Source organism: Arachis hypogaea, chromosome 19, assembly GCF_003086295.3.
Source record: "Arachis hypogaea cultivar Tifrunner chromosome 19, arahy.Tifrunner.gnm2.J5K5, whole genome shotgun sequence".
Lineage (NCBI taxonomy): Eukaryota > Viridiplantae > Streptophyta > Magnoliopsida > Fabales > Fabaceae > Arachis > Arachis hypogaea.
In genome coordinates, this window is record NC_092054.1 from 28,454,213 (window position 1) to 28,465,987 (window position 11,775).

Below are 11,775 nucleotides of genomic sequence, written 5' to 3' on the forward strand. Positions count from 1 at the left end.
GTAGTTTCTAGAGAGAGAGGCTCCTCTCTCTAGGTTTTAGGATTTTTCTTAGTTTTTAGGTTTATTTCTTTCCAATTCCAGGTTCAATGTTCCTTTAATTTAGTTTTCTTATACTTTTATTTATTCTATTACTTTAATTTATTCTCTTCCCTTATTAATTTATTAATGCAAAGAGTATTTTTTTCTATTTAATTTCTTTATTTGCTTGATTATCTCAATTCAATTTCAATTATCATGTTTTCTTTCTGCTCCATTTACATGCATGCGAAATTGGCATCCATGTCAATGGAGTAGGCTTCCAACTTGACTTTGGAGTTGATTAATATTTAGAAACCCTTGAGTTGGAAGATTCAAGAGTTAATTTTGATTGGAATCTCTGGCCACTAACGCTAATCCTTCCTAAGGGAGAGGATTAGGACATGTGAATAGAAGTTGGCTCCCTACTTGACTTTCCTTTATTTGGTAAGGATTAACTAAGTAGAAACAACAATCTATTATTATTAATTCTGAGAAATCCAACAAGGATAGAACTTTCAATTAATCTTCTTCTAGCCAAGGCTTTTTATTTTAATTGCATAAAACCTCTTGTTAATTTTCATTGTTTTAATTTATAATTATTTATTTTTCTATTCTCCAACTCTAAAAATTCTTAGAAAACTCATAACCAATAACAAGAACACCTCCCTGCAATTCCTTGAGAGACAACCCGAGGTTTAAATACTTCGGTTTATTTTTATTGGGTTTGCTTAAGTGACAAACAAGATTTTGTATGAAAGGATTGTTTTTAGTTTAGAAACTATACTTGCAACGAGAATTTATTGTGAATTCTTTACTAGCAAAAATCCGTTCGTCATTTGCCTATCTTTTGACGGTATTGCTTTAATTTGCATTATCATGTTATTTTCAGGCTAGCAACTCTTGAGGCTTTTTTCCTTTTCATTTCTGTTATGGCAGCATTGTTTTGTTACATTTTGACCTTAAATAAAATGTATCTATAATGTGTATTCTGCATGTTATGTGTTCATGCGGATAAATAAGTGTTATTGAAGACAAGCAATTGGTGCTTCTTTTAAGAAGGGAAAGAAACACACTTTTGGTTTTGGAGCAACATTCAATCTGTTTTCTTATTATTATTGTACCCGTTTATCTGTTAATTTTAGTCAAAGGATGCAGACCACAGATTTTTCTTATGTTTTTTCATATAAACCATTTCATCACTTTTCAAACTCACTCTCCGAGTCCATCTAGGTTCCTCCTTGATCAACTCAATTGGAATTGGAAAGCTCAGCCTAAGTTCAATATCATTTTGGACAATGATTCTAGATAGGGTTAATACAAATAACTTGTTGCATATTTGTAGTCCTTACTATAGGGAAGCGATTCTGTGAATTGATATTTCCAGGTATTCTTGGTTGACAGTGTACCATACGTAGCTTAATGAAAGAGGCAAAGAGCTCTTATATCAGATGGTGTGTTTAGGAAGCATTGAAGCCATTCACAAGTCGTCTTCATCTAAGCGATTTCGCTTTTAGCATAGTTGATCCTTGATACAAACATCCACATGTTTAGATTAAATTGCTTTAATCCTACTCTTTTCTTTTCTCCTTTAGCTAATAATATATTCTAAGCTAATAATATATTGTACCCAAATTAACTAGACACTGTAGTATGTCTAACTAATGCCCAATTAATGTGTTGGTATGTAATTTGTAGAAAAGCTTTCTGTCAGATCTTATAAACTTTGTTTTATAATTATGGTCTATATAGTTCCATTCCAATTCATTGTTAGTCTTAATTGTGATATTTCTTCTGTTTGCTTTCCAGTACTCTTACATTTGCTTATTATTGATGTTGTTGTAGACTAGATGAGGTGAAAGCTTAGAGAGCTCTAGAATGCCCTTGCATTGTTGACTTACAAACTGGTTCCTGCGGCTTTCAATTTTTGGAGGCGTTTCTCAGATTTCTAAAGAGAGCATTGCTGAAGAAAAAGTAAGTTCCAAACTTGGTCTAAGTAACCCTGTTAGTGTTAGCATGTAATGATGTATTTATTACTTCATAGTTTGTGTCATTTTATTTATTTATTTATTTATTTTATTAAAGTAGACTAGATGTCACATGTGTCTTTTGTATGAACAAGCATTGAGCAAATTCAATTTATTGGTTTTGTTTAATTAGTTATTTAATTTACAATTAAGTTTGTTGCTATATTAAAAATATATGAGAAAGAGGAGCATTCAAATCCTGCTGTTCCTCCTGCTCATCCCTCATTACCTCCTCAACCTAGTGGATCTTCTGAGCATAAGAATCGACTAGAGATATAGGAACATTTCATTCCAATCGAAGGGATAGAGAAGTATGCGAGATGTAAAACTGCAACAGTCAAATAAAATATGTGGGGGGAACAAGTGCTATGCGGCAACATTGGAAGCGATGTTTTAACTCGAACAACGAACAGAGCAAGAGACAAAGAATAGAAGGGGGGAACAAGTGGATCTATATCCTCACCAAGTGTTACAAAGTTTGACCAAGCAGATAATTTATACGCTTTTTGGCATTGTTTTTACATAGTTTTTAGAATGATTTGATTAGTTTTTAGTATATTTTTATTAGTTTTTAAATAAAAATCACATTTTTGGACTTTACAATGAGTTTGTGTGTTTTTCTGTGACTTCAGGTAAATTCTGGCTGAAATTGAAGGACTTGAGCAAAAATTAGATTCAGAGGCTGAAGAAGAACTGTAGATGCTGTTGGATTCTGACCTCCCTGCACTCAAAGTGGATTTTCTAGAGCTACAGGAGTCTAAATGGCGCGCTCTCAATTGCGTTGGAAAGTAGACATCCAGGGCTTTCCAGCAATATATAATAGTCCATACTTTTCCCGAGTTTAGATGACGCAAACTGGGGTTCAACGCCAGCTCTCTGCCCTATTCTGGCGTTAAACGCCAGAAACAAGTTGCAAAGCAGAGTTAAACGCCAGAAACAGGTTACAAACTGGCGTTTAACTCCAAGGAAGACCTCTACACATGGAAGCTTCAATGCTCAGCCCAAGCACACACCAAGTGGGCCCGGAAGTGGATTTCTGCATCATTTACTTATTTCTGTAAACCCTAGGTTACTAGTTCAATATAAATAGGACCTTTTATTATTGTATTGAGAAGCTTGGTCATTCTGGTTCCCTCTCTGGGGCCGAAGCCAATGAACACCATTATCACTTATGTATTTTCAATGGTAGAGTCTCTACACACCATAGATTAAGGTGTGGAGCTCTGCTGTTCCTCATGAATTAATGCAAAGTACTATTGTTTTTCTATTCAATTCAAGCTTATTCTTATTCTAAGATATTCATTCACACCCAAGAACATGATGAATGTGATGATTATGTGACGCTCATCACCATTCTCATTTATGAACGCGTGCCTGACAACCACTTCCGTTCTATATGAAGACAAGCTAGAATGAGTATCTCTTAGATATCTAATACAGGGGACCGAGTCCGAGATATTAGAGTCTTCGTGGTATAAGCTAGAATTATTGGTGGCCATTCTTGAGATCCGGAAAGTCTAAACCTTGTCTGTGGTATTCCGAGTAGGATCTGGGAAGGGATGGCTGTGACGAGCTTCAAACTCGCGAGTGCTGGGCGTAGTGACAGACACAAAAGGATTACTGAATCCTGTTCCAGTATGATCGAGAACCGACAGATGATTAGCCGTGCGCTGACAGCGCATTTTGGACCATTTTCACTGAGAGGACGGGATGTAGCCATTGACAACGGTGATGCCCAACATATAGCTTGCCATGGAAAGGAGTATGAAGGATTGGATGAAAGCAGTAGGAAAGCGGAGATTCAGAAGGAACTAAGCATCTCTATACGCTTATCTGAAATTCTCACCAATGAATTACATAAGTATCTCTATCTTTATTTTATATTTTAATTATATTTTAATTATATTTTAATTATCAAATCTCCATAACCAATTGAATCTGCCTGACTGAGATTTACAAGGTGACCATAGCTTGCTTCAAGCCGACAATCTCCGTGGGATCGACCCTTACTCACATAAGGTTTATTACTTGGACGACCCAGTGCACTTGCTGGTTAGTTGTGCGAAGTTGTGACAAAGAACTAAGATTATGAATGTGCATATAAAGTTTTCAGCACCGTTACCAAGGAATGAACGATCACGATTTCGTGCACCAAGTTTTTGGCGCCGTTGCCGCGGATTGTTCGAGTTTGGACAACTGACGGTTCATCTTTTTGCTCAGATTAGGTAATTTTATTTTATTTTTAAGCTTTTTATTTCTTATTTTCGAAAATAATAAAAAAATATTTTTTCTTCTTTTTTGTTTTTCCCAAAATAATTTTTGAAAAAACCAAAAAAATCTTATAAAATCATAAAAACCAAAAATTTTATGTTTCTTGTTTAAGTATAATGTCAATTCTTAAGTTTGGTGTCAATTGCATGCCTTTATAATTTTTTTTAATTTTCGAAAATTCATCATATGTTCTTCATGATCTTCAAGTTGTTCTTGATGATCTTCTTTGTTTGATCTTTGTATTTTTATGTTTTGTGTCTTTTCTTGTTTTTCATATGAATTTTTGAATTATTAGAGTCTAAGGTTTAAAAATTTTTAAGTTTGGTGACTTGCATGTTTTTCTTTTCTAAAAATTTTCAAAAATAAGTTCTTGGTGTTCATCTTGACATTCAAAGTATTCTTGGTTTTCATCTTGACATTTAAAGTGTTCTTGCATGCATCATGTGTTTTGATCTTGAATTTTCATGTTTTGAGTCTTTTTTGTTGTTTTTTCTCTCTCTTCTTAAAAATTCAAAAATAAAAAAAAATATATTTTCCTTATCCTCTCATAAATTTTCGAAAATTTGGTTTAATTTAGTCAAAAAGTTTTTAAATTTAATTGTTTCTTATGAGTCAAATCAAATTTTTATTTTAAAAATTATATCTTTTTCAAATCTTTTTCAAAAATCAAATCTTTTTCATTTTTCTTTTATGATTTTCGAAAATTTCAAAATGATTTTCAAAAATCTTTTTCTTATTTTTATCTCATATTTTCGAAATTAATACTAACTATTAATATTTTGATTCAAAAATTTCAAGTTGTTACTTGCCTATTAAGAAAGGTTCATTCTTTAAATTTTAAAATCCTATCTTTTAGTTTCTTGTTAGTCAAGTAATCAACTTTAATTTTCAAAAATCAAATCTTTTTAATTTCCTTTTTAAATCTTTTTCAAATTAAATTTCAATCATATCTTTTTCAATTTCAATCATATCTTTTTCAAAATCTTTCATAACTTCTCACTCTTTCAAATTTGATTCTCAAATCTTTTTCAATTAACCACTTAACTTTTTGTTTGATTTTAAAAGTTTACTATTTCAATCATATCTTTTTCAAAACCACCTAACTATATTTCTCTCTCCTAATTTTCGAAAATCACCTCCCTCTTTTTCAAAAATCTTTTTAATTAATTAATTGTTTCTTCTAACTTTTTCGAATACTAATTAATAAATAAAATAAAAACAAAAATATTTTTCTTTTTTTTCTTCTTCTAATTTTCGAAATTCTCTCCCCCTCATCTCTTTCTAATTATTTTATCTACTAACACTTCTCTTCTTCTTAAAAATTCAAACCCTCTCCCTCATTCTGTGTTCGAATTCTTTCTCTTCTCTTCTACTCACATAAAGGAACCTCTCTACTGTGGCAAAGAGGATCCCTATTATTTTCTGTTCCCTTCTTTTTCATATGAGCAGGAGCAAGGATAAGAATATTCTTGTTGAAGCTGATCCGGAACCTGAAAGGACTCTGAAGAGGACTTTACTGAAATTTTCGAAAAAGAAGTAGAGATGGCCGAAACCAATAACAATGGTGGAGGTGCAAGAAAGATGCTTGGTGACTTTACTGCACCAAATTCCAACTTACATGGAAGAAGCATCTCAATCCCTGCCATTGGAGCAAACAATTTTGAGCTAAAGCCTCAATTAGTTTCTCTGATGCAACAGAATTGCAAGTTTCATGGACTTCCATCAGAAGATCCTTTTCAGTTTTTAACTGAATTCTTGCAGATCTGTGATACTGTTAAGACCAATGGGGTTGATCCCGAGGTCTACAGGCTTATGCTTTTCCCGTTTGCTGTAAGAGACAGAGCTAGAATATGGTTGGACTCTCAACCTAAAGATAGCCTGAACTCTTGGGATAAGCTGGTCACGGCTTTCTTAGCCAAGTTCTTCCCTCCTCAAAAGCTTAGCAAGCTTAGAGTGGATGTTCAAACCTTCAAACAGAAAGAAGGTGAATCCCTCTATGAAGCTTGGGAGAGATACAAGCAACTGACCAAAAAGTATCCTTCTGACATGCTTTCAGAATGGACCATTCTGGATATATTCTATGATGGTCTGTCTGAATTATCAAAGATGTCATTGGACCATTCTGCAGGTGGATCCATTCATCTAAAGAAAACACCTGCAGAAGCTCAAGAACTCATTGACATGGTTGCAAATAACCAGTTCATGTACACTTCTGAAAGGAATCCTGTGAGTAATGGGACGCCTCAGAGGAAGGGAGTTCTTGAAATTGATACTCTGAATGCCATATTCGCTCAGAACAAAATATTGACTCAGCAAGTCAATATGATTTTTCAGAGTCTGAATGGATTGCAAGCTGAATCCAACAGTACTAAAGAGGCATCTTCTGAAGAAGAAGCTTATGATCCTGAGAACCCTGCAATAGTAGAGGTAAATTACATGGGTGAACCCTATGGAAACACCTATAATCTCTCATGGAAAAATCATCCAAATTTCTCATGGAAGGATCAACAAAAGCCTCAACAAGGCTTTAATAATGGTGAAAGAAACAGGTTTAGCAATAGCAAGCCTTTCCCATCATCCACTCAGCAACAGACAGAGAATTCTAAGCAGAATCCATCTAGCTTAGCAAATATAGTCTCTGATCTATCTAAGGCCACTCTAAGTTTCATGAATAAAACAAGGTCCTCCATAAGAAATTTGGAGGCACAAGTGGGCCAACTGAGTAAAAGAGTCACTAAAACTCCTCCTAGTACTCTCCCAAGAAATACAGAAGAGAATCCAAAAAGAGAGTGCAAGGCCATAACCTTACTTGGTGTGGCCGAACCCAAAGAGGAGGAGGAGGACGTGAATCCTAGTGAGGAAGACCTCCTGGAACGTTCAGTGACCAATAAGGAGTTTTCCTTTGAGGAACCAAAGGAATCTGAGACTCATCTAGAGACCATAGAGATTCCACTGAACCTCCTTTTACCATTCATGAGCTCTGATGACTATTCATCTTCTGAAGAATCTGAAGACATTGTTCAAGGGCAAGTTGCCCAGTATTTACGAGCAATCATGAAGCTGAATGCCAAGCTATTTGGTAATGAGACTTGGGAGGATGAGCCTCCATTGCTCATTAATGAACTAAATATCTGGGTTCAGCACACTTTGCCTAAAAAAAAACAGGATCCTGGTAAATTCCTAATTCCCTGTAACATAGGCACCATAACCTTTGAGAAGGCTCTGTGTGACCTGGGGTCAGGAATAAACTTAATGCCACTCTTTGTAATGGAGAAATTAGGAATCTTTGAGGTACAGGCTGCCAAGTTCTCATTAGAGATGGCAGACAAATCCATGAAACAGGCTTATGGATTAGTAGAGGACGTGTTAGTAAAGGTTGAAGGCATTTACATCCCTGCTGATTTCATAATCCTAGACATTGGGAAGGATGAGGATGAATCCATCATCCTTGGAAGACCCTTCCTAGCCACAGCAAAAGCTGTGATTAATGTGGACAGAGGAGAGTTGGTCCTTCAACTGAATGAGGATTACCTTGTATTTAAAACTCAAGGTTCTCCTTCTGTAACCATGGAAAGGAAGCATGAAAAGCTTCTCTCACTGCAGAGTCAACCAAAGCCCCCACAGTCAAACTCTAAGTTTGGTGTTGGGAGGTCCCAACATTGCTCTGAACATCTGTGAGGCTCCATGAGAGCTCACTGTCAAGCTATTGACATTAAAGAAGCACCTTGTTGGGAGAAAACCCAATGTTATTTAATTATATCTATTTATTTTCCATTGCTATTTTATGTTTTTTTTAGGTTGATGATCATGTGGAGTCACAAAAACTACTGAAAAATCAAAAACAGAATGAAAAATAGCATTGAAAATAGCACACCCTGGAGGAAGAGCATTCTGGCATTTAGACGCCAGAAACAAGGATCTATCTGGCGTTTAACGCCAGAAACAAGCACCAAGCTGGCGTTTAACGCCAGAAACAAGCATCAACCTGGCATTAAACGCCAGAAACAGGCTACATTTGGGCGTTTAACGCCAAAAACAGGCAGCAAGCTGGCGTTTAACGCCAGACATGCATTCTAAGGGCGTTTTGCACGCCTAAATGGTACAGGGTTGAGAAATCCTTGACACCTCAGGATCTGTGGACCCCACAGGATCTCCACTTACCCCACCTCTTCTCCAAATACCCTTCACTAATCACCTCCATACCTCTTCCCCATAAACCCCACCTACCTCCAAAATTCAAATTCTTTTCCCTCCCAAACCCAACCCTAATGGCCGAAACCTAACCTCCCCCCACCCCTATATAAACCCCTCAACACTACTCCATTTTCACCCATTACAACCACCACTCCTCTCCCTTGGCCGAATACACTCTCTCCCTCCATCTCCTCCATTTTCTTCTTCTTCTACTACTTTCTTTCTTCTTTTCCTCGAGGACGAGCAAACCTTTTAAGTTTGGTGTGGTAAAAGCATTGCTTTTTGTTTTTCCATAACCATTTATGGCACCTAAGGCCAGAGAAACCTCTAGAAAGAGGAAAGAGAAGACAAAAGCTTCCACCTCTGAGTCATGGAAGATGGAGAGATTCATCTCAAGGGTCCATAGCTTAGTAGTAGAGCATTTGACTGCACAACAAGAGAGCCCACTCATGGACCTCAATAAAAGCATGAGGAAATTCCTCACCATGAAATCCCTAAGATACCTCAAGGGATGCACATCCCTCCACAAAATTATTGGGAGCAAATCAACACCTCCCTAGGAGAATTAAGTTCCAACATGGGACAACTATGGATGGAACACCAAGAGCACTCCATCATTCTCCATGAGACTAGAGAAGATCAAAGAGCTATGAGGGAGGAGCAACAAAGGTAAGGAAGAGACATAGAGGAGCTCAAGAGCACCATTGGTTCTTCAACCAAGTGTTACAAAGTTTGACCAAGCAGATAATTTATACGCTTTTTGGCATTGTTTTTACATAATTTTTAGTATGATTTGATTAGTTTTTAGTATATTTTTATTAGTTTTTAAATAAAAATCACATTTCTGGACTTTACTATGAGTTTGTGTGTTTTTCTGTGATTTCAGGTAAACTCTGGCTGAAATTGAGGGACTTGAGCAAAAATCAGATTCAGAGGCTGAAGAATGACTACAGATGCTGTTGGATTCTGACCTCCCTGCACTCAAAGTAGATTTTCTGGAGCTATAGGGGTCCAAATGGCGCGCTTTCAATTGCCTTGGAAAGTAGACATCCAGGGCTTTCCAGCAATATATAATAGTCCATACGTTTCCCGAGTTTAGATGACGCAAACTGGCGTTCAACGCCAGCTCTCTGTCCTATTCTGGCGTTAAATGCCAGAAACAAGTTGCAAAGCAGAGTTAAATGCCAGAAATAGGTTACAAACTGGCGTTTAACTCCAAGGAAGACCTCTACACGTGGAAGCTTCAATGCTCAGCCCAAGCACACACCAAGTGGGCCCGAAAGTGGATTTCTGCATCATTTACTTATTTCTGTAAACCCTAGGTTACTAGTTCAATATAAATAGGACCTTTTATTATTGTATTGAGAAGCTTGGTCATTCTGGTTCCCTCTCTGGGGCCGAATCCAATGAACACCATTATCACTTATGTATTTTCAACGGTAGAGTCTCTAACACCATAGATGCAAAGTACTATTGTTTTTCTATTCAATTCAAGCTTATTCTTATTCTAAGATATTCATTCGCACCCAAGAACATGATGAATGTGATGATTATGTGACGCTCATCACCATTCTAATTTATGAATGCATGCCTGACAACCACTTCCGTTCTATATGAAGACAAGCTAGAATGAGTATCTCTTAGATATCTAATACAGGGGACCGAGTCTGAGATATTAGAGTCTTTGTGGTATAAGCTAGAATTATTGGCGGCCATTCTTGAGATTCGGAAAGTCTAAACCTTGTCTGTGGTATTCCGAGTAGGATCTGGGAAGGGATGGCTGTGACGAGCTTCAAACTCGCGAGTGCTGGGCGTAGTGACAGACGCAAAAGGATTACTGAATCCTATTCCAGTATGATCAAGAACCGACAGATGATTAGCTGTGCGGTGACAGCGTATTTTGGACCATTTTCACTGAGAGGACGGGATGTAGCCATTGACAACGGTGATGCCCAACATACAGCTTGCCATGGAAAGGAGTATGAAGGATTGGATGAAAGCAGTAGGAAAGCGGAGATTCAGAAGGAACTAAGCATCTCTATACGCTTATCTGAAATTCTCACCAATGAATTACATAAGTATCTCTATCTTTATTTTATATTTTAATTATATTTTAATTATCAAATCTCCATAACTAATTGAATCTGCCTGACTGAGATTTACAAGGTGACCATAGCTTGCTTCAAGCCGACAATCTCCGTGGGATCGACCCTTACTCTCGTAAGGTTTATTACTTGGACGACCCAGTGCACTTGCTGGTTAGTTGTGCGAAGTTGTGACAAAGAACTAAGATTATGAATGTACGTATAAAGTTTTCAGTGCCGTTACCAAGGAATGAACGATCACAATTTCATGCACCAGTTTTGAAGGCTCTTGCATAGCTTGCAACCTAAGCTTAAAATTCCTTCGTGTACTACATTGGCCCGTGATATACTTTCTTTTTATGAAACAGAGAAAATGAAGTTACAAAGTTATCTCTCTCATCATTGTCAAAAAGTGTGCCTTACAACTGACACTTGGACGACATCGAGTCAAAATTTAACTTCTATGTCTCTAACGGCACACTTTATTGACAATGATTGGAACTTACAAAAGAGGATATTAAATTTTTGTCGGGTTGAGGGTCATTCAGCAGAAGTACTTGGTAGAGCTATTGAAGGTTGTTTGGATGCTTAGAAATTGCATCAAGTTTTTACTGTAACGGTTGATAACGCAACTTCTAATGATGGTGCAATTTTATACTTGAAAAAGAGATTAAATGCATGGAATAGTCTTGTTTTAAAGGGGGACTATCTTCATATGCGTTGTTGTGCTCATATCCTAAATTTGATAGTGAAAGATGGCTTGAAAGAGATTGATGATTCAATTACAATAATTTGTAATGCAGTAAAATATGTCAAGTCATCTCCTATGAGATGTGAAAGCTTCAAAGCGTGCATTGAGCGAGAGAGCATCAATTATAAAGGGGTTGTTTCTTTGGATGTCGAAACTCGGTGGAATTCGACATATTTAATGTTGGAGGCAGCATTGAAGCTTCGAGCAGCGTTTGATTTGCTTGAGTTGCAAGATGATAAATATATTAATGAGCTGAGCAAATCTTATGGTGTGCCTACAGATGATGATTGGACTTATGCGGAGTCAATTTTACCATTCTTGAAAATATTCTATGATGCTACATTGCGCATTTCTGGGAGTTTGTATCTCACTAGTAATAAATACATGAAAGAAGTCTTTAGCATCGGAAGAAAAATCAAGTTGCATTGTGAAA

At 36.6% G+C, this 11,775-nt stretch overlaps 1 non-coding gene across 1 annotated transcript; it reads right to left on the reverse strand.

Moving 5' to 3' along the window:
- Positions 1-6,257: 6,257 nt before the first annotated feature.
- LOC112781143 (small nucleolar RNA R71) lies at positions 6,258-6,365 on the reverse strand. The gene has a single exon (XR_003191937.1). It is a non-coding gene; the product is annotated as a small nucleolar RNA R71 (small nucleolar RNA).
- Positions 6,366-11,775: the final 5,410 nt, after the last annotated feature.